General features: G+C 40.3%; 1 protein-coding gene across 1 annotated transcript in view; it reads left to right on the top strand.

The window, feature by feature from the left end:
* The window catches only part of Tjp2 (tight junction protein 2), a 145,813-nt gene that overhangs the window by 10,140 nt on the left and 111,871 nt on the right, over positions 1-23,802 (top strand). Inside the window, exon 2 of the mRNA XM_077797015.1 lies at positions 20,482-20,602. The gene's annotated coding sequence lies outside the window, so the exon portion shown is untranslated. The remainder of the gene's footprint in view (positions 1-20,481; positions 20,603-23,802) is intronic.

The raw sequence follows: 23,802 nt of genomic DNA, 5'->3' as shown, positions 1-23,802 counted from the left end.
TTATTCATGTGTTCAGTTCATTCATTCTAACATACACTTATTGGTGCCTATACTCTGCCAGGCACTGTATCATTTGTCACCGTATCCCAGCAGCTAGGGATACTGTGGTGAACCGGGCAGGAGCCAGAGATCCAAGTTCTGGAGAGATGAGTAAATTCCAGGGCAATGAAATGCATTGTGATGGGAAAACACCAAGTGCCCCAAGGCAGCCCTCTAGGCTTAGTGGGTGTTAGAAGGTGTGAACTTTGTAATCAGACCAACCAGGGTAGGAATCACACCTCCACTACTTATTAACCTGCAGGGCCCTGAGCAAGCTACTTAGTCACTTGGTGCCTATGACTCTTCGTCTAAAAACAGGGAGACATTATAGCTTTCTAAAGTCTGCTGTGAGAATTAAACAAGACAGTGTATAGAATGCTTACCTCAGTTACTGGCACGGTGGAAATATAACACCAAATAATTGTTTTCTGCAGTCCTATAATCCACATGATTTGGGAGGGTGAGGCAGGAGGGAAATTGGAGGCTAGCCTTAGCAACTTAGCTGTCCAAACAAAAAAGATGGGGGATGTAGTGCAGTGGCAGACCACCTCTGGGTTCAATCCCCAGCACCACAAAAAATAAAAATTAAAAAAAAAATCAGTGCGGTCTAGCCTAGGGGAAGTTGTGTCTGTGGAAGGGGCTGGCATCTGCTGCGCTCTTCCTCTGCATAGCCTGGTCAGGGTATCCTGCCTCTCTCCAGCCCTGGCTTCATAGACCTACTGCAAGCCTGCTTTCCTGCCACAAAGCCTTTGCTATTTTTTTTTTAATTTTTTAATTATAGTTGGACACAATACCTTTATATTATTTGTTTATTTATTTATTTATTTTTTTGAGAGAGAGTGAGAAAGAGGGAGAGAGAGAGAGAACTTTAATATTTATTTTTCAGTATTTGGCGGACACAACATCTTTGTTGGTATGTGGTGCTGAGGATCGAACCCGGGCCGCACGCATGCCAGGCGAGCGCTACCGCTTGAGCCACATCCCCAGCCCTATTTGTTTATTTTTATGTGGTGCTGAGGATTGAATCCAGGCCTCACCCGTGCTAGGCGAGTACTCTACCACTGAGCCACCACCTCAGCCCAGCCTTTGCTATTTTGTTTATTTATTTATTTGGTATCAGGGATTGAACCCAGGGGTACTGAATCACTGAGCCATGTCCCCAGCCGTTTTTTTTTCTTTTCTTTTTTTTTTTTTTTTTTGCATTTTACTTTTTAATTTATTTTTATTTTTTGGAATTCATCCAAGAGATTTTATTGGGGGGGTCTGCCTGAAGGAGAGGCAGAGAGCAGAGAGAGAAGAAGAGGAGGGCAGAAAGAGAGAGAAAGGGTAGAGAGGAGAGAAAGAAGAGGAAGAGGGCAGAGGACACAGAGAAGAGAGAAGAGAGCATGTGCTTACAAGCTTTGGCTTAAGAAGGGTTGCGTAGGGGATGTGGTGGGTGCTGATTGTCAGGATGACTCAGGAACAGCAAGTGGACACTGTGTCCTATGAGGATTGGTGGAGAGGAAACCTTTGAATTCAGTGCTCTTGGCTTGGCTTGGTGCCCTTTGGAGAGGAGGGGGAGGGGTAAGGGATTCAGTGATGTTTTCGTGAGAAGGGGGAGTCCCCCACACACCCAGTATTCCTCCCTTTTTGTTTTTGTGTTGGAAGTAGGGTGACTAGGGTGATGAAAGTTCTCTGGCTACTTCCTGCTGGAGAGGGACAGGTGAAGGAAAGGAGGGATGGTCAGGGTTTGGGGACAAGAGAAGCATAGTTGTAAAGGCCAGGGCGCTGAAGATGTGAATTTCCTTAGGGCCCAAATCAATGAAAGTTCCTCCAAGCCATAGGTCATGGATAGTCTCCATCCAATTCTTGTCCTTGCAAATGGGGGGAATCTGCCAGCTGTCCTGTTGGAGGGCCTCCGCAAACCAGGTGTGCCACATGATGTACCAATTTGTAGGCTGATGGTGGATGTGAAGTAGGCGATGGAGAAGATGGGCACAGGTTGGTCTCCGCTCAGGTGGTGATCTCCAGCGGGATGGGGATCCTGCTTAAAAGCAGGGGAGTCCTATCCGAGTCGTAGCACCAATGAAAGGTGAGTGACTCACCTGAGACAGACATTCAACCAAGAGATTTTATTGGGGGGCTGCCCGAAGGAGGGGCAGAGAGCAGAGAGAGAAGAGAAGGAGGGCAGAAAGGGTAGAGAGAGGAGAGAAGAGGAAGAGGGCAGAGAGAAGAGGTGCATTTTATTTAGAAATAGATCTTGCTGAGTTGCTGAGGCTGGCTTTGGACTCATGATCCTCCTGCCTGAGCCTCCCAAGCCTCTGGGATTCTAGGCATGTGCCACCTCACCCGGTGCTGTTTTATTTTTCTACCTCTTGAGAATACTTTCCTTTCTGCCTGCCATGTCCCAGACTTTGTTGTCAGCCTAAGGAATGTCTGTCTACTCCTATTGTGAAGACCCATCTCATGAGGCCCTGGTTTTGATCCCCAGCACCAAAAAAAAAGTCATCATCTTAAGTACTCTGTAAAAATGTTCCCAAGCCAAGTCCAAGCCCCTTAGCCAGGGTGGTTCTCCCTGGTCAGTCACATATTCATATTACAGCATACTGGGTTGCAGTTCCTCGTGCTGCATCATGACACTTACTGTGCAATATACTAAAGATTGTACCACTGGGCTACATCTCCATCTCTTTTTGCTTTTCATTTAGAGACAGGACCTTGCTAAGTTAGCCTCTAATTTGTGATTCTCCTGCCTCAGCCTCCCTAGTAACTGGGATTCCAGGTGTGTCCCACCAGGCACAGAGTCACTGTGATAGAGATGCTCAGTGGTGATTTTTTTTTTTTTTAAAGAGAGAGAGAGGGAGGGAGGGAGGGAGGGAGGGAGGGAGGGAGGGAGAGAGAGAGAGAGAGAGAGAGAGAAAGAAAATAGTTTTTAATATTTATTTTTCAGTTTTTGGAGGACACAACATTTTTATTTTATTTTATGTGGTGCTGAGGATCAAACCCAGAGCCCTGCTCATGCCAGGCGAGCGAGTTACCCTTAAGCCACATCTCTAGCCCTCAGTGGTGATTGTTGAGGGAGTGAATGAATGAATGAGCATGGGGTTGCACTAGGAAACCCAAATGAAATGCATACTATGTCAGCACAATCGCTCTCTGTCCTGAGGGCAGAGCTTGTGACCTAGAGAAAGAGATAATCCATAGGTAAACACAGATATAATTAGGGACTTCGAGTGATGTGAGGAAAACAGTGCAGTGTAGCAGCAGGTGCCAGAGGCCTGAGAGAGGGAGAAATGGGCATCCAAAGTGGTGATGCTGTGGGCAGTGTCGGTGTCATCTGGAGTGTGGATGGTAGAGGATGGCAGCAGGACTGGTCAGGCAGGGAGCTGCATGAGAGGAGCCAGGGGTCCTGAAGATACAGGTAGGAGTAGAGTGAAGATCATCTTCACCTCATCCCCTGGAGGGCAGGACTGCGAGGAGATCTAGGTTGATACCGGAAGAATGAAATGGCAAGGCAAACGTGTCAGGGAGCTCTGGGTGACTAATGAAGTGTATCCAGTGAGCTGCATCCAGGAGGGTCCTCTGCTGCTGGGGCTGCTATAACAAAGTGCCACAAATGAGGGGCTAAATGTTAGCACAAAAGGACAAGGCCAGAGGCAGACTTCACAGACCATCTCAGCCTTTTATTCAGGAACCAAGTTTCACGCAGAAATGGGGTGTGCAGGAATGGGGTGATGGGGCTGGACCCACTTTCCTGGTGGAAAATGAACCCCTGGCTAAACAGGAAGTTTGTGCTTGTATAGGTTATACTAAGAGGTAACATAATTATCGCCAGAGCATGTCTGATGGAGGGTCTGGGGTCAGCAGTCAGTGGGCCCAATGGAGGGTCTGGAGTCAGTGGTCAGTAATTATCTTTCCTTCTGGGGTGTCATTGTACTGTCACTGTGAAAGGACTTATTTTGGGAGGAATCAATACTTTGGCTCCATCCCAGAGACGGCCAGTCTAGACTTGGATGGTTATTTCCTCCCCAGGGCTTGTCTTGTCACTGGGAAAGAATGTATTGGGAAAGGATCAATGCTCTTAATGTACGACTTTCTTTTTACTCTTTTTCCCTGGGCCTCACTATTTTGGGGTTTGTCATTTTCCATATCTAATAGAAACAACGAACACTTAATCTCTCCTGGTTCTGGGGCTGGAAGTCAGGTATCAAGGGAGCCAGATCTCAGTAGGCTTGGGCATGGCTGTGGTCTTGCTGTTGTCCTCACAGGGCCTTTCTCTTGTGTGTTGGTGTAGAGAGAGGTTGCAATCCCTCTTTTTCCCTCCTCTTAAGAGAATGCTAGTTCTATGATGAGGGTACCACTCTCATGACCTCATCTAAAATTAATCACCTTGCAAAAACCTAACCTCCAAATACCATTGCACTGGGGGTTAGAGCTTCAGTATTTTGCCAGGCCATTTCAGAATGCTCATGGAGACACACTGGTATAAACATTATTTCTCTTTTTCTTTTGATTTTCTGTCTTTCTTCTTTTTCTGGGGATTGAAGCACTCTATCACTGAGCTACATTCCCACTTATTTTTTACTTTTTATATTTTGAGACAGGGTCTCACTAAGTTGCTGAGGCTGACCTTGGACTTGCAGTGTTCTTGTCTCATCCTTGCCAGTCACTGGGATTATAGGAGTGTACCACTGTGCCCTGTTAAACACTATTTGATATCAATTAAAATTTATTGAGATCAACAAATAACTTTCACGTTTCTAACTGTGGTACATAGAACCACTGGCAGAAGGAAGTGTTTTGTTATTTCAAATATGTCTGCTGGCTGAATTGCCCATAAAAAATATATATGGAATTGCAAGATGACCCACTGACTCATCTAATTTAAAATGTACTGTTTTATTTTCAGTAGCATATAATGAGTGTAACTTAAATGATGGGTAACAGGTATTCTAATGATGATGATGATGATGATTATCATTATTATTATTATTATTATTTGGTGCTGGAGATTGAACTCAGGACTTTGAGCATGTTAGGCAAGTGCCCTACCATATTCCCAGCCCCCCTATAATACTATTTTAATTTAAGGAAATATAAAACTACTTATGTAAAAACGAATTCTTCCCTTTCCTTTTCCTTCTTCCTTCATCCTCCTCCTCCCTCTTCTTCTTTTTTGTTTTAATTTAAATTTTTTTGTGGTGCTCGAAATTATACCCAGAGCCTCACGCATGCTAGGCAAACACTCTACCACTAAACTAAACCCCCAAACCTCCCCCCACCCCAAGAGTCTCTTAAACTAAACATTAGTGTAGATGATTTGGAAATGTTTTATAGGAAAAAAACAAAACAAAACAAACTTATTTAAAGGTCTTTAGGTGTTTTAAGATTTATCTCTCTCTCTTTCTTGCTCCCTCCCTCCCTTTCTTTTTGCAGTGCCAGGGATTGAACCCAGGGGTAGAACTCGGGGTGCACTACCACTGAGCTACATCCCCAGCCCTTTTATTTTGAGATGGTCTTCTAAATTGCCCAGGCTGGCTTGGAATTTGGGATCTCCTCCTTCAACCTCCTGAGTTGCTGGGATTACAGGCCTGTGTTCCCACACCCTGGCTCTGATTTTTTTCTAAACACTTTGATGATTCTTTTCCATTGTATAGTATTTTTTTTTAATGGTGTGGCATCTGGGTAGCAAATATGTAAGTAGATATTATACATGGATATGTTAAGAAGGGAAAAATGGTTATTTACAGTAGAGCTGAAAAATGAAAAATAGCTGTTTTCCTGACTCTTGTACTTTTCTTTCGTTCGTTCTTTCTTTCTTTCTTTTTGGTCATACTAGGGATCAGAAACTATTCTACTTTAGCTTTTTTTAATTTTACCCCCCAGCTCCCTGAAGCAGACCACACGCTGTGGAATGACCTATTTGGGGTATTAGATCATTTCCATTTTTATGCTTCTAAAGTACAGTAACAGTTAAAACACCCTGGGAAGAAGGATATCTACTCCTTTCTTCCAGAAGAAATAAAATAGAAACAATTAGTTCAAAGGGAAGATCAGGCTGGGTATGTTGGCATGCACCTATAATCCCAGCAACTGGGGAGGCTGAGGCAGGAGGATCTCAAGCAACTTAGTGAGTCCCTGTCTCAAAATAATAAAAAAGGACTGGGAATGTAGATGAGTGGTAGGGCACCTCTGGATTCAATCCCCAGTATGGGGGAGGAGGGGCGGGCAGTAAGGAACTTCAGTCTAATCTGTGAACTGTGAATTTTTTATATTTAATTTTAATCTTCTGGAAAGAGAACTTGAGTATCTGGACTCAGAACCTTTTCTTTTCTCTTTCTTTCTTTCTTTCTTCCCTTTCTTTTTTAGGAACTCTAAGGGAATTAGCTAAATAAATGCATATTTCTAAATAACTACTAGAGTTATAAAGAAAATGTCAGAAATTATTATCTGGAAGGGGTATTTTGTCTATAAAAACTTTTCTGCTACTGTGCTTATGAGTTATTATAAAGGAATTCACAAAAGATGACAATTCAGAAAATTAATAATAATTGAGAAAGAAATTAGAAATGGACAATCTAATTTATGGCAGAAAAGCAAATTCATTATTTTTATACTTTTTAAAATTTGTTCTTTGTAGTTATACATGACAGTAAAGTATATTTTTACATATCTATATAAACATGGAGTACATTTTATTATAAGTAGGATCTCAGTCTTGTGGTTGTATGTGATGTGGAGCTTCACTGTGATGTATTTATATACGAACACAGGAAAGTTAAGTCAGATTCATTCCACTGTCTTTCCTATTCCTGCTCCCTATCCCTTCCCTTCATTCTTCTTTGTCTAATCTACCAAACTTATATTCTTCCTCTCCCTGCCTTGTTGTATATTAGCATCCACATATCAGAGAGAACATTCGACTTTCAGTTTTTTTGGAATTGGCTTATTTTACTTAGTACAATAGTTTTTCAAATCCATCCATTTTCTGGCAAATGCCATAAAATCATTCTTTCTTATGACTGAGTAATATTCCATTGTGTATATATACCACATTTTGTTTTTAAAATTTATTTATTAGTTCTAATCAGTTATACATGACAGTAGAAAACTCTTCCATTCACTGTACACAAATGGAGCAGAAATTTTCACTTCTGATTGTGCATGAAGTAGAGTCACACCATTTGTGCAATCATCCTTGTACCTAGGGTAAGGATGTCCATCTCATTCCACCATCTTTCCTACCCCTTTGCCTACCACCTCTCCACTTTGCCCCATCCAAAGTTTTTCCACTTATCCCATGCCCCCCTCCAACCAATATGGATCAGCATCCATTTATCAGAGAAAACATTTGGCCCCTGGTTTTTGAGATTGGCTTATTTTGTTTAGCATGATATTCTCCAACTCCATTCATCTACCTGCAAATGCCATAATTTTATTCTCTTTTAATGCTGAGTAATATTCCGTTGTGTTTATGTACCACAGTTTCTTTATCCATTTATCTCTTGAAGGGCATGTAGTTTGGTTCCATAGCTTAGCTACTGTGAATTGAGCAGCTATAAACATTGATACGGCTGTGTCATATCCATGACAGAAAATTGTAGTATGCTGATTTTAAGTCCTTTGGGTATATATCAAGGAGTGGGATAACTGGGTCAAATGGTGGTTACATTCCAGGTTTTCTGAGGAATCTCCATACAGCTTTCCAGAATGGTTGCACCAATTTGCAGTCCCATAAACGATGTATGAGTGTATCATTTTCCCCACATCCTCGGCGACATTTATTGTTACTTGTTTGTTTTGTTTTGTTTTTAATTTATGGTATTTTATGACATTACTGATTGTTTTGTTGTTGTTGTTGTTGTTGGTAGCGGCGATTGAACCCAGAGCTACTTAACCACTAAGCCACATTCCCAGCCTTTTTATTTTTTATTTTTGGAGGGTCCTAAGGATTGAACTCAGCTACACTCAAGCACTGAGCCACATCCCCAGCCCTATTTTGTATTTAATTTAGAGACAGGGTTTCCTTGAGTTGCTTAGGCCTCACTTTTGCAGAGGCTGGCTTTGAACTTTCGATGTTCCTGCTTCAGCCTCCTGAGCTGCTAGGATTACAGGTGTACTCCACTGTGCTTGGCATTTTAGATTGTTGATATTCTGACTGGAGTGAGATGAAATCTCAGTGTAGTTTTAGTTTACATTTCTCTAATTGCTAGAGATATTGAACATTTTTTCGTGTATTTGTTGACCATTCTTATTTCTTATTCTGTGAAGTGTCTGTTCAGTTCCTTTGCCCTTTTATTATTTTTTTGGTGTTAAGTTTTTGGGTTCTTTCTATATCTTGGAGATTAATGCTTTCTGAGGTGCAGATGGCAAAGATTTTCTCCCATTCTTTAGGCTCTTTGTTCACATTCTTGATTGTTTCCTTTACTGTGAAGAAGCTTTTTGGATTTGATGCCATCCTATTTATTGATTCTTGATTTTACTTCTTGCACTTTAGGAGTCTTGTTAAGCAATTCATTTCCTAAGCTGAGATGATGGAGAGTTGGGCCTTTGTTTACTTGTAGTAGGTGTAGGGTTTCTAGTCTAATGCCTAGGTCTTTGATCTACTGAGTTGGGTTTTGTGCAGGGTGAGAGATAGGGGTTAAATTTCATTCTGCTATAAATACATTTCCAGTTTCCCCAGCACAATTTTTGAAGAGACTATGTCTTCTCCAATGTATGTTTTTGGCATAGCATGACATAACTATATTTATGTGGGTTTGTCTCTGTGTCTTCTAGTCTGTTCAATGGGTCTTCCTGTCTATTTTGGTGCCAATACCATGCAATTTGTGTTACTATAGCTCTGTGGTATAATTTAAGGTCTCACATTGTGATGCCTCCTACATCACTTTTTTTCACTAATGATTGCTTTGTCTATTCTGGGCGTTTGTTTTTCCAAAAAGAATTTCATTATTGAAATTTCTATTTCTATGATGAATGTCATTGGAATTTTAATAGGAATTGCATCTGTATAGTGCTTTTGGTAGTATGGCCATTTCAATAATATTAATTCTGCCTATCCAAGAACATGGGAGATTTTTCCATCTTCTAATGTCTTCTTCAATTTCTTTCTTTAGTGTTCTGTAGTTTTCATTATAAAGGGGTCTTTCACCTCTTTTGTTAGATTGATTCCTAGGTTTTTTTGATGTTGTTGTTATGTTTTTGTTTTTGTTTTAAGGCTATTGTAAATGAGATAGTTTTTCTGATTTCTCTTTCAGCAGATTCATCATTGGTGTATAGGAACACAATTTATTTATGGATGTTAATTTTATATCCTGCTACTTTCCTGAATTCATTTATGAATTCTAGAAGGTTTCTGGTGGAGTTTTTGGGGTCTTCTAAATATAGGATCATGTTGTTGCAAATAGAAATAGTTCTTTTCCTATTTGTATCCCTTTAATTTCTTCCTTTTGCCAATTTGCTCTGGCTAGAGTTTCAAGGTCTATATTGAATAGAAGTGGTGAAATACAACTGTCTTGTTTCAGTTTTTAGAGGAAATGCTTAGAGTTTTCTTTCATTTAGAATGATGCTGGCCTTGGGTCTAACATATATAGCTTTTACAGTTTTGAGGTATTTTCCTACCATCCCAAGTTTTTCTAGTGTTTTGAACATGAATGGATGCTGTATTTTGTCAAATGCCCAGAAAAGCAAATTCTTTGTAATATTTGCTAAAGCACAATTATTTTCCTAATGAAAGACCCAATTTAAATTTTGAATGAGATCATCATAGATAAAAATCACTTGTAATAGCCGTATGTTAAATGTTACAATACGCAATTCCAATAGAAAATGAAACTTTAAGCATGCCACTCATAAAACATTGTCACTTTCAGTGCAGTAAAACAGCTTCCTTTGGGTAACAAGTTTAACTTGATTTTTTATTGTGGTTGGCTCAAGCTTCGTTTCTTTATTTAAGAGGGTCATATAGTAATTTTATCACGCATCATTAGAAACACAGTTTGTGAGAACAAAGGCTGTTGTGTGAGTGCAATTACATCTATGATGAAATGAAGGCTGTATTGGAGCTTTTTTCAGTGGTGGCAGCCAAGTTCAAGTTCAGCCGATAAAAGAATTCTTGTGACTAACTGGTACTAATTGTTTGCAGAACACCAGTGGGAGTGAAATTCATGAATACTATGGAAATGAACTATGCTCAGACCAAATGGTTATCCCTTGTTTCTCACCACTTTATTGTGGTCAGATTAATTGTCTAATTAGGTAAAGTGAAGTGGGAGGTCTTAGCCTTTTGGTGTTTGTTGTCAGTGATGGTAGAAAACATATCTGTCATCTGTTGAATTCTCTTATTTTATAAATGGGGAAATTGAGGCTAAGAGTGTAGATGAGGGGATATTTAAATCATCCAACTTCAGATTTTTTGCTCATGTACCCCTATCAGATTTGTAAGCATTTCTTCTCATATATATGAATATATATATTTTTATATGAATATATTAATTTGAAAGTAATATATTTAATAAAACTTAAAATATATTAGTTCTTGAGGTAAATATTATGAATGCTTAAAAGAATAAACTATTTTTTTGTGGGGTGCAGGAGGTTGAACCCAGGGGTGCTTAACCACTGAGCCACATCCTCAGTCTTTTTTATTTTTTATTTTGAGACAGGGTCTCATTAAGTTGCTTAGGGCCTCACTAAATTACCCATCTGACATATATGAATATACCAAAGGAACTCATCATCGTGTACATCCACAAGACTGGGATCCTAATTAGAATGAGATATAGTTCATGCTGTATAAATATATCAAAATAGATTCTATTGTCATCTATAGCTAAAAAGAACAAATAAAAATAATTTTAGCTGGGCCATTGTTCACAATATTATCTGTGATCTATATTTCATATGTTTCTGCAGTTCACTTGTCTTCTCACTGATTTACTCATGTGTTCTAATGTATCAGGCAAATGTAATAATTCTTCATTATATAATAGGAAGGCAACCCAAAGTCTCCTTAATTCTCACTTGGTCCCATTCAATCCTTCAACAATTATAGGTTTAAATTATAATTAATAATACAATGTTCTGGTAGATACTGGTATACAGAGTCAATTAAAATGTACTCTATTCCCCATCATTTCTAAATTAGAAACTTAAATATAAAGACTAAGAAGAGCAGAATAAATTCTTATTAGGAAGAATGTGTAATTTATTTTTATTACCAGGTTTTTTTTTTGTTTTTTTTTTTTTTGGTTACTAGGGATTGAACCCAGGGTCAGTTTACCACTGAGCCACATCCCCAGCCCTATTTATTTTGTATCTTGAGGCAGGGTCTCGCTGATTTGCTGAGATTAGCCTCAAATTTGCAGTCCTCCTGCCTTAATCTCCCTAGTCGATAGGATTACAGGCATGTGCCATTGTGCCCAGTTCCTCCTCCTCCTCCATTTTTTTCTTCTTTTTGGTACTGGGGATTCAACCCAGGGGTGCTCTAACTATGAACTGTGTCTCCAGCCCTTGCTAAAATTTATTTAATACAAAGGATTGAGCCCATGGATGGTCAGTGACTGAGACAAATCCCAGCCCGCTGTGCTCCCACCTTTTAAAAAAATTTTGAGACAGGGTCTTGCTACATTGCGGAGGCTGGCCTGGAACCAGCAGTCCTTGCCTTAGCCTCTGAGTAGCCTGGATTACAGGTGCCCCCACCATTCCAATCACCTTTTCTATTTTACTTCCCATTTATACATGAGTTTGGGCATGGACGATCGTAATTCCTGTGTGTTGTCATAACATATCAAAAAGAAAAAGGAACAACAACAACAACAAAAAACAGCCCAAAGAGGTTAGTGAGAGAGGAGGTATATCAGTTAGACCTCTTAGACCTCTTTCAGACTGACAGAAACATAACTAATATTAAAATTCACCAACGTTTTTTCATAATAAGCTTTAATAAAAGTATAGCTGAGGGGCTACTGTTGTGACTCAGTGGTAGAGCTTGCCTAGCACGTGTGAGGCACTGAATTCAAGCCTCAGCACCACATGAAAAATAGATAAAATAAAAGTATTGTGTTCACCTACAACTAAAAAAATATATTAAAAAAGAAAAAAAAAAGTAGAGCTGAGCTGGATGTGGTAACACACCCCTGTAAATCACAGCTACTTGGAAGACTGAGGCAGGAGGATGGCATATTGGAGGCCAGCCTCTGCAGTTGAGCCAGTTGTTGTTTGAAAATAAAACATAAAAAGGACTAGGGATGTAGCTCAGTGGTAGAGCACTTGGCTGTCATGTCGTAGGCCCTGGGTTCAATGCCCAGTCCTGGTGGTAGTGGGCAGAGAGGTATCACTGGAATCTCCTGGGTCAACAGTGGCTAAGGCATAGCTGGATCTAGAAACTCAAAGGATGTCATGAATTTCTTCTGGTGCTATCTATCAACTACTAGTGAAGATCCCTCTCTGGGTGGTGGGGCACATGACTGCCAACAATCCTAACCCTGTTACTAACACCAATGGACAGAGAAAACTTCTCCCCTAATGTCATATTTCATCCCAGGGAAGATGCTGATCTGGTCTAGGTCATGTGTACCATAGCCCTGAGATGGACCATTATGATGGATTGGCCATTATTCCCCATGGACAGAGTAGGAAAGCTCCTTGAAGCCAAATAGAGTCTTACAAAAAAAGAGGGATGATAGATTCTGAATATCTCCAATGTATTTTCATGGTTCATCCATGTTGGGTTTTAGAAGTACTGAAAAAAACCATATTTTTTAAAAAAACTAAGATCACTTCTTTTTTGTTTGTTTTTGTTTTTGTTTTGTTTTGAAATCGGGGATTTAACCCTGAAGTGCTTAATCACAGAGCCATATCCCCAGCCCCTTTTTAAATTTTTTAATTTTGGGACAGGGTCTCACTAAGTTGCTGAGGCTGGCCTTGAACTTGCCATCCTCCTGCCTCAGCCTCTGAATTGCTGGAATTACAGCCCTGCACCACCACTTCCAGCCTAAAATTGTTTCTTAATGAATTAATCAATCTTTGCTTTGCTATTGAACTAAGCAAAGAGCTTACAGCAGTTAGAAATATATTGCTATAAAATGACAACTGGAATTCCCTCCACATTTGTCAAAGCACATACATGTTTGTAGAAACAGCAAATCTGTTTCTGATTTCAGCACATCCAGAGGCAAGCAGGCTTTTTGGATCAATTATTACAAGACCTTGAGATAAATCACCTCGTGTGCCATTAGTACGTGAAGGATTAGTGGCCTCAAAGATTTATGTGCGGATTAATTGGGGAGTGTATGTTAGAGTGCTGTATTTAAAACTACTGTCGTTCCTGCAAATCATTTTCTTTAGTGCTTCATTCAGCATTTTTCAGCCTTCAATAACACCGTCTTTGCAGGGAGATCTGAGAGACCTTCTCATCCTTCGTGGTTTGGCCTCCTTCTCCCTTCTTACCCCACTGCTATATTTGACAGGTTTAGCCAGGGATACACAGAGCATCAGAAAGGAGCAGTAGATTCCAGTACAGCAAAGATTAGTACCGTTGCTTCGTCTGTACAGTGACTGATATTTGCAGGACCTTGCATTGGGGGAGACAAGATGAGGTACAAGAAGTACATAGGTATTCTGGAAGCAGCAATTGGGATCACCCCACTTAACAAGAGAGAACTTCTCCCTGAAAGCAGAAGGCACGTGAACCTTTGGCAGCACCCTGGGTAAGCAGAGGAGCATGGAAGCTTCTCCCTATAAATATTAATATTTTCTTCGCTGTTTGGGGAGCCCACAGAGAGGAAAGAAGCATCTTTCTCATGCAGATAACAGATTGCTTCTTGGTGGATAGGGTGCTCCTAGAATGATTTTAAAATAACGATGAAATTTTTGGGTAACACTTTTAACCCCCACAGAGACAAAGTAACAGTCAAGAGCCCATTTTTGCAATCTAGATACTTAAATTCTCTAATTTTGAAATTGTTTTTGCATGGTCTAGAAATGTAGCAATGCTAACAGTTGAAGAAAATGTGCCTTACTAATTTTTTCCCCCTTAACAATGCAAGTGTTTTTCTGGTTAAAGTGGATGGGCAGAGGTTGGAGCACAGTTTAGTGGGTGTGCTGGCCTAGCATGCATGAGACCCTGAGTTCCATTCCCATCATTGCAAAAACAGTGGATAAAATGTATATGCAGACTATCTTTCAGGGAAAAACTTTTCTTAAAACAGTAGTTTTCATGTCACAGCTCTTTGTAGAGCCTCACCAATTTACCATGCTTGCAGAGGGCTTAGAAGTCCTTTTCTACATGGCTATAGACTTCAATTTAAACTCTTTTTTACAGTCCTTCTTTTGTATCTTTTACACTTTAAAGAGTTGTTGGGTTTAAGGTGCCTGGTAATAAACAGCATTTTTAGGGTTTGAGTTTAATTTTTAAATTGCATGAAATGCACAGTGACAGTCAACCTGAGGTGTCTGTTTAGCAAATGAAATTTCTTTTAAAAAATAGAATATTTCTGGGGGTGGGGTTGTGGCTCAGTGGTAGAGCACTTGCCTCGCATACATGAGGAACTGGGTTAGGTCCTTGGCATCACATAAAAATAAATAAATAAAGATATTGTGTCCATCTACAACTAAAAAATATTTTTAAAAATTAGGGGCTGGGGATGTGGCTCAAGCGGTAGTGCGCTTGCCTGGCATGCACGGGGCGCTGGGTTCAATCCTCAACTCCACATAAAAATAAAGATGTTGTGTCCACTGAAAACTAAAAAATAAATATTATAAAATTCTCTCTCTCTCTCTCAAAAAATTAGAATATTTCTGACCTATTTTTTATCATAGAAACAGTACCCATTCATTACAGAAGATTTAGAAAATAAAAAAAAATAAGGGAAAAAATTACCCATAGTTTCATCTATCTGCCTTATAGAATTACTATAATCATTAAGGTCAGTGGTTCTCAGTGGAGGTGGGGGTGAGGAATTTTGTCCCCAAGGGGACATTTGGCATCAATGTCTTGGGAGCAGATTTGGTTGTAACAATGCAGGGCTGCTACTGGCATCTGTGAGTGGAGGCCAGGGAGACTGCCCAGCATCTTGCCATGCACAGACAGTCCCCAACAACAGTTATCTAGTCCAAAATGGCAGTAGTACTTCTGGTGAGAAATTTGGTTTAGATTTTATTTTTTATTGTTTTTTTTTAACATTTATTTTTTAGTTTTAGGTGGACACAAGATCGTTATTTTATTTTTATGTGGTGCTGAGAATCGAACCCAGTGCCTCACACATGCTAGGTGAGCATGCTACCACTTGAGCCACATCCCCAGCCCTAGATTTTCTTTCCAAGTGTAAAAAGTACTCTTTACTAGAAAAAAAAAAAAAAGAAATAGATACTTGGGAAGTTTTAGAGATGCATTGGAATTCCTAGACAACATTATTATTATTTTACTGTTATTCTCTTGCAAGTCAAAGGAAGTGTGTGTGTGAGAGCAGGTGCCAAGGAACATGTAGTGACTTTGAGCTTATGTGGGTTAATGGTGTTTGGGGAGGGCTATGGAAATCATGCTTAATGACCAAAGTGTGATTCTGGAAGGAGCATATGGATACTGGGCATGCTGAAGCCTGGACTTTGTTTTGGGCATAACAGAAGTTTAGAGCTAGGAGAATCTTTTGTCAGGGATGGTAAATGGGTTTCATATGGCATACAGGTGTCAGCTGATGGGAGGACCCTGGGGCCAAGTCTGGGCTTAGCAGGAAAGGAGTTTTGCAGTTCATTAGGGATGTTTGTTCTGAACTTGTAGTTGGGGAACTGGGGAGCTGTGACACATGGTCCCTATATTACCATTTCTAAACTGTAATTTAGTCTTTTCATTTGAAAAGTGGTAAACTTGGCCTCCTTTGAGTCATCATGATCCAGGATTTGGCCCTCAAACAGAAAGTGGAGGTTCTTGTTTGTGGCTCAGGACCATTCATGAAGGAATGCACCCTAAACAAGCTCACATGATTCAGATACATAAACTGATAGCCAGATTATTAAATTTTGTTTGAAGAAAGCTTTTCCCAGTAATTGGAATGAGTAAGTACCCTAAGAAAAACTATTTCTGTCTCTCCTCCTTTCTCCAAATCAAGTCAAACAGAAGTCAAATTATTCATTACAAAGTGATCCTTAATAAGGAAAGTTAAATGTTACTTTATTTTTTTCTTTTTTTGTGATATTGAAGATTGAATCCAAGGCTTCATGCATGCTAGACAAGCTCTCTACCACTGACCTACACCTCCAACCCTTAAATAACGAGAGAGAAAGGAAACATTCCTTTAAGCTGATGACATAGCACAGCATCAGAGGACCAATGAGGTTTTCCTTGTGTCTATAATTCTTTGCATTCTTTGAATACACATGGACAAAATTTTGTTCCACTAATTCCCATTTTTTTTGCTTACTGACCCCCTTATTACCTGACTCAGTCCTTCTTGGAACATATTTACATCCATCACTAAGAGTAAACACCCCTTTCTGGGTATCCTAGAAGGGTTTATCTCCTGCTGACACGTGTCGATTTTGTGCATCAATTCTGCATCTTTCAGAGATATCTTGATGGCTTATTTCTTAAATTTTAATGGGCCTATGGATTATCTACTATAATGCAGATTCTGATTGTGTAGGTTATGGTGGAGCATAAGATTTTGTATTTCTGCTGCGCATGGTGGTACACACCTGTAATCCCAGCTATTGAGGAGAATGAGGCAGGAGGAATGCAAGTTTGAGGCCAGCCCTGGCAATTTAGCAAGAATCTGTCTCAAAATGAAAAGGGTTGGGATGTAGCTAAGTGCTAGAGTGCCTGTGGATTCAATCCCAGTAATAATAATAATAATAATAATAATAAATAATAATTAAAAAAAGGTTTTGCATTTCTAATGAACTCCTATGTAATGCCATGCCATTGGCCCCTGTGATGCTGATGATTTACTCCATGGACCATACTGTGAGAATCAAGCGTCTTTCCATTATATTTCCCCTTAAAGCCTACTTGCTATTCTTGAACTTGTACCTTCTGATCTTCCTGGTGGATTTTAGGTCCAATACTTCCCCTCCCAGCAGTTGCTAAAGATCACGGTGTTAAGGAGGTAAGATTGTTGGCTGTGATTCTATGGAGGGAAATTCTTCCCATATATGTGTAATCAGAGATTTCTATTGGGCTGGCTGAATAACCAGTGAGGTTGATTTTTCTTCAAATAATTCTGTCCCTTCTATTCTTCTCAAGAAGTATTCTGCCAGGAGTGGTGGTACACACCTGTAATCCTAGCAACTCAGGATGCTGAGACAGAAGTATCTCCAATTCTAGACCAGCTTCAGTAATTTAGCGAGGCTCTAAGCAATTTTGCAAGATCCCATCTCAAAATAAAAAGGGCTGAAGTTGTAGTTAAATACCCCTAGGTTCAATCCCCAATACCCTAAAAAAATTTACAAGTAGAAAATAAATAATAATAAGTAGTAGTAGTGATTCCTCAGTTTACAGTAATACTACATAGTTTTCAGGAGTAGTTGGTTTTGTGAATTAAAACATAATTGAAGTCAGGAATAATCTATGTTTAAAATCTCAAGGAATTTATTCTTTTCCCTTCCCCTTCCCCCTTTAGTCTTTTTTTTTTTTGTTTGTTTGTTTTCTAGAGGGAGGACTAATCTGGGGCTTCTAATCTGCAAACTGTACATTTCCGTGATTGTAAAACAGTTACCAACCAACAATTTCCTGTGTGTTGCAAGTTCACTGAAGCAGAGATGAGGAGATTTACACGTGCACATTTCCCTCATTGCTCAGGGCCTAGTAGGTGCTCAGCAAATGTCTGCCAGGGCTTACTCAGTCTCCGTATAGTCATGCATGAAAGCGGGGAAAAGGAATCAACACCTAACACAAACATACCGAGGCATTCCTTTTAAAATGTGTATAGTTTTTCAGTTCTAACATTACCTGGCAATAGCTTACGTATATGCCCAAACTATTGAAAACCAAGAATAGATTTTACCTGCTTCCTCCAAGCTTTTCCTAGTTTAGAGGCCTCAGTCAATAATAGGGTATTTTAAAAATGACTGAATGTTATTAGCAGTTTTTACACGTCAAAAACCCTTAATATATTACAAAAAGAAAGCTGAAGCCAGGATATCTTAGAAATGCAAAAGGCTGATTGAATTAAGAAACAATCTGTTTTACTAAAAGAAGCAAGTTCTCTTTGGAGCTGTTACATACAGAAAAATCTCATACTCAGGCTCCAAGCATAACCCAGTGCATCTTGATTTGCTAGCCATTTATTTATCTTTGGGAGTAATAATAGAAACCACGTATGGGCTGGGCTCTAATCCCACTGCTTGCTTTGTAGGATGTCCAGATGGCCTCGGTTTAGCCTTTGCCTACATTTCCTGCTGATCCTTGAGAAGGGAAATGGGCCTCCCGCCTGTACAAATAAAATCAGACACTGTCCTCTACTTCTGTTTCATCATGGAGGGATGTAGGGAGTAGAGTGTTTTTTGTTTTATTTTGTTTTGGGGTACTGGGGATTGAATTTAGGGATGCTCTACTTCTGAACCACATCCCCAGCCCCTTCCCACCACCCTTTTTTTTTTTTTTTTTTTTTTGAGACAGGGTCTTGCTAAATTATCCAGGTTGTCCTTGAACTTGTGATTCTCCTGCCTTGGCTGCCCTGCCCCCAGCCCCAAGGCTAGGATTACAGTATATTCCAACACCTCTGGCTAGTAGATTGCTTTATACAGATGCCACAGTGTCACTGTGTGTAGCAAACAGAAGAGCATGTCCAGAGCTGGTGGGAAGCCACATTCTTTCTCCCACTGGATGTTCTTCCTGTGATTGCCCAAGGGAAGCTGCCAGAACCGGGCACAAGCCAGAAATGAGCTTGCCTCCTGGTGGTGTTGGAGGCAAGCAGAATGCAGAATCATAAAAATGTGCAGTAGGGGTATGTGTCTGTCTCTTGCACCTCGCTCTCTCTCTTGTCTTTCTCTTTTTGTGCTGATGATTAAACCCAGAGGCCCTGTAGCACTAAGCCAAACCCTCAGCCCTTTTTTACATTTCATTCTCAGACAGGGTCTCACCAAATTGCCAAGGCTGGTCTTGAATTTGCAATCCTCCTTCCTCAGTGTCTGAGTTGCTGGGATTACAGGTGTGCACCACGTCATCTGGCTTCACAGTGGTATTCATTGGATTTTCTTGCACTGAGGGGTGAAAAGAGAAAGTATTTACCATGTTTTCTGATGGTGGACACCCACAAATATAAACATGAGCCAGTATTATAGAAGTTTTTTAGTTCAAAATGTTTTCTCTATTGTACACGTTAAAATAGTAAGTTTTATGTATATTTTACCCCGATTTTTTAAAAAGTTTTTTTTTCCCCTGCTATTTCTCGCCTATTGAGTGATTTTTTTTCTTCACCTGAAAGGTGAATTCTGAAAAGATCTTGTTCTTTCAGGGCGTGGTGGCGCACACCTATAATTTCAGCAACTCAGGGAGGCTAAGGCAAAAGGATCACAAGTTTGAGGCCATTCTTAGCAACTTATTGTGAGACCCTGTCTCAAAGTAAAAAATAAAAAGGGGGCTGGGATGTAGCTTGGTGGCAAGGCTCCACTGGTTCAATCCCCAGTACAGAAAGGAAGGAAGGAAGGAAGGAAGGAAGGAAGGAAGGAAGGAAGGAAAAAAAAAAAAGAAAAACATTGTTTTTTAGGATGACCTTCAGTGGCTGGGGATGTAGCTCAGTGGTAGAGCGCTTGCTGGGCATGCATGAGGGCCTGGGTTTGATATTTGATATCTGCTATCTGCCAAAAATAAAAAATAAAAAAGGATGAACTTCAGGTGGATTGACAATATCAAACTTTGCATGTTCACTCATTTACTCCTTTTTTTTTTTAATGAAAACATTAGGGGCAATAATTCCATTGTATGAAAAACAAACTCTCATAAACATTTGTGCATGAGTGTTCATAATAGACAAATGACAGAAACAACCCAATGTCCATCAACTGATGAATAGATAAATAAAATGTGGTGGATCCTCACAATGGAATATTATTTGTCCATAAAAAATGAAGTTCTGATACATGCTATAACATGAATAAAACTTGTAAAACATTATGCTAAGTAAAAAAAGGCAGTCACCAAAGGTCACATACTGTATGTGGCCATTTATATGAAATATCCAAAATAGATTTATCTACTGAAATAAAGATGAGATTGGTGGTGGCCTAGGGCTGGGAACAGGGAGGGAATGAGGGGATTGAGGGTGAAGGCTAAAGGGTGTAGGGTTTCTTTTGGGGATAATGAGAGTGTTCTAATATGGATCAGGGGGATGGTTGCTCAAGTCTGTGAGTACACTAAAATCCGTGCTCTAGGGGGTGAGATGGGTATAACATGAGCTTTGGTGCATTCCAGCAAATCACCATCCTGGGAATGACCAGGATGGATTTTTAACCATATTGTCTTTCCAGGGTGCGGAATACCACCTTGTTATCCTCTCCCTGTGAGTGGGACTGGCACCCGGGCTCCAGCTCAAGACGCAAGTATTCTACGAAGCACAGACTCCTGCTGGCCAGCAGCCTGCTTTCCCAGGTATTTACTTATTTGTTTCTCAGCAACCTAGTTACTGGGTCTGATGTACGGGCTGGGGTTGTGACTTAGCGGTAGAGCATTCACCTAGCATGTACAAGGCTCTGGGTTCGATCCTCAGCACCACATAAAAATAAATAAAATAAAGGTATGGCATCCAACTACAACTAAAAAAATAAATATTTTTTTAAAAGTTTGATGTAAATCACTTCATATCCTAGATGTCATCCAGATTGTCATTTTCTATGTTGCTGACATATAAAGTCTCATAGAAAACTTAATGGTAATGTCCTATTTATTAATAAACAGAAATATCTTTTTTTCCTGGGGGCACTTAACCACTGAGCCATATCCCCAGCCCCTCCCACCACCCCTTTTCTTTTTTCTTTTGAGTCAGGGTCACACTAGGTTGCTTAGGGCCTTACTAAGTTGCTGGGGCTGGCTTTGAATTTGCCATCCTTCTGCCTCAGCCTGTTGAGTTGCTGGGGTTATAGGCATGTACCACCACACCCACTCAACAAATAGAAATATCTTACCTGCATTTATGTCTGAATGGATAGTTTCTAACTTTGCCAAGGGGTATGTGTGTCTGAGTGTGTTTTCCTGGCCAAGCCATGTTAAGTATAACTCGTGGGTTTCATAATAAATGCCTACAGCCCAAGGCAATGGTGCACACCTGTAATCCCACCTACTTTGGAGGCTGAGGCAGGAGGATCCCAAGTTCTAGGCCAGCCTGGGCAATATAGTAAGACTGTCTCAAAACAAAAATGAAGGGCTGGGGATGTAGCTCAGTGGTAGAACTCAGTATGCATGAGGTCCTGGGTTCAATCCTTAGTATTGCAAAATCAAAAATAAAATAGAATGAATGCCTAGATGGTGAGATTGGCATTTGATGTTCATGCTGTCTGGGGTTGGAGGTTGTTATGTAAGTCACTTGTTTTCACTGTCATTGAGGGAATAAAGTACTATAACAATGTAAGCACTTTGCTGAAGATATAAAAGACAGTCAACACACTGGCTTCTAAAGATTAATTATGTACAAGCTTTTAGTGAAAGAGCTAAGAGTGAGCATTATCTATTTATGGATTCAATTTTAAGTATGAATTACATAAGATATACAAGGTATTAAATTTTGTTTTGACAGATGTATTTGTTCTTAGTTAGACTTTAACCTCTGATTATAGGTCAATCCATGGCTGCCTGGAACGGAGTTGGAAATTTTTTTCTGTGCTTGGTTTATAATTCCTGTCTGTTTAAGCTGGCAGCCCCTGCCTGGGCGGCTCCTAGCCATATGTGAGAACTGGATTTCAGTGGTATGTGAACTGCACACTCCAGATCAGCAGATAGCTGTTCAAATTCCAGTGCTCTGCCTTCTAACGTGTGATATTGGGCACAGGTCTCAGTGTTTCTAAGCCTCAGAGCAGCGGGCATGTCAACATGAAGCTAACCGAATGAATGAATAGCAAGTTCTTTCTCAGAGTCAGCTTGTCTAAATGGGTACAAGTGAGTAGGGAAGTCTTCAGTTTGCACTGAGTCAACAGGGCTGGGAGTGGTTTCAGATGTGGAGATATTCTCTATGGTCTTTTAAAGTCTCCAAATGTTGGACTACAGCTGTTTACCCAGACCCCAGAAGTGATTTTCCTGAAACTAGATTTCTAGGTGGAATCTATTGATAAAATCTAATAAATTGGAAGGAGAGTATGGATTGTAAAAGAGTATATATCTCAATCTTTTTGATCTGCTATAACAAAATACCTTAGACTAGGTAACTTAAAAACAACAGAACTTTCTTTTTTCTTTTTCTTTTGCAGTGCTGACCCAGGGTCTCTTGCCTTCTAGATAAATACTCTACCACTGAGCCACATTCCCCAGTGTGCCCCTCATGGAACTTTCTTTTTATTTTGGGGGTATACCTGGGATTAAACTCATGGACACTCAACCACTGAGCCACATCCCCAGCCCTATTTTGCATTTTATTTAGAGACAGGGTCTCACTGAGTTGCTCAGCATCTCACTTTTTATTGAAGCTGGCTTTGAACTTGAGATCCTCCTGCCACAGTCTCCCAAGCTGCTGGGATTACAGGCATGAGCCATGACACCTCGCCTGAACTTTATTTCTTAACATTTGGCTGACTTGGTGTCTGCTGAGGGCCTGCTTCTTCATACATGCCATCTTCTGTGTTCATGCAGTGGAAGGGGCTAGCTAGCTCTCGGTAGCCTCTCTTATAAGGTGCTAACCAGGGGGAGGCCTGTTAACCTAATCACCTCCAAAGGCTGTACCTCCTAATGCCATGACATTGGAGGATAAGTTTCACTATATGAGTTTTGAGGGACACAAACAGATCATCCTAGAGGGACCTGCATTTATTTGTTGAGAGGAAGGCTTCTTCCGACTCAAACAAGACCCACCCGATAAATACCTGCCTTGTGATTCCCTGAACCTGTCCTACTGCCACACCTTTCCGACATGGGTTTGGTTTCCTAAGTCTGTGCCTACTCCAGAGCTCTTTCCTGTGTAAACACTGAAGTTGAGCATCTGGGATGAATTAGCCTTAGGCAAGCTCCATCAGTGGTGAGGATTTTTTTCAGGGCATCCCACATTGTCCTAGTTTCAGATCCAGAAGACATTCATTAAGAGCCTCTTGTTTGCCAGGTGCTGTGTAAGGTGCTTTCTCCTGAAAACAACCCCACAGGAAGTCAACTCCTCCTCCACCCACCCTTTAAAAAAAAATTTATTTATATGTGGTGCTGAGAATTGAACCCAGTGCCTCATGCATGCTAAGTAAGCACTCTGCCACTGAGCTATGACCCCACAGCCCTTTTGTAGATAAAGAAACTGAGATTCAAAAAGTGTAAACGATTTCCCCAAGGGTGCATAGCCTTGACTCCCAGGTTCAGTGAGATTTCTATAGTCACAAGATTTTAAACTAACTCTTCTGAGGATGAAGACTTAACTCCTAAATGCAGGTCAGTAAACAGGTTTTTCTTAAAGGTCAGCTCTGATCAATTGATGTGGTTACCTCTAGTTAAAGATTTCTAGGTGCTGCCCAAGCTTGTTGAGCATGTTGTGATCCATTAGCAATGTCTAGTATGAGAGTAAGAGGGTGTCTGTAGAATCTGCTCTTGACCTGAGGAGTGATCATCAGCCTCTGGCCATTCTGACCTCCTTGTCCATTTTGGAGTCTGCTGGGTTAAGCACTAGT

The sequence above is a fragment of the Urocitellus parryii genome, chromosome 4, assembly GCF_045843805.1.
Source record: "Urocitellus parryii isolate mUroPar1 chromosome 4, mUroPar1.hap1, whole genome shotgun sequence".
In the NCBI taxonomy this organism is placed as follows: Eukaryota; Metazoa; Chordata; class Mammalia; order Rodentia; family Sciuridae; genus Urocitellus; species Urocitellus parryii.
The sequence above is the reverse complement of the archived record's forward strand: the minus strand, read 5'-3'. Positions and strand labels throughout refer to the sequence as shown.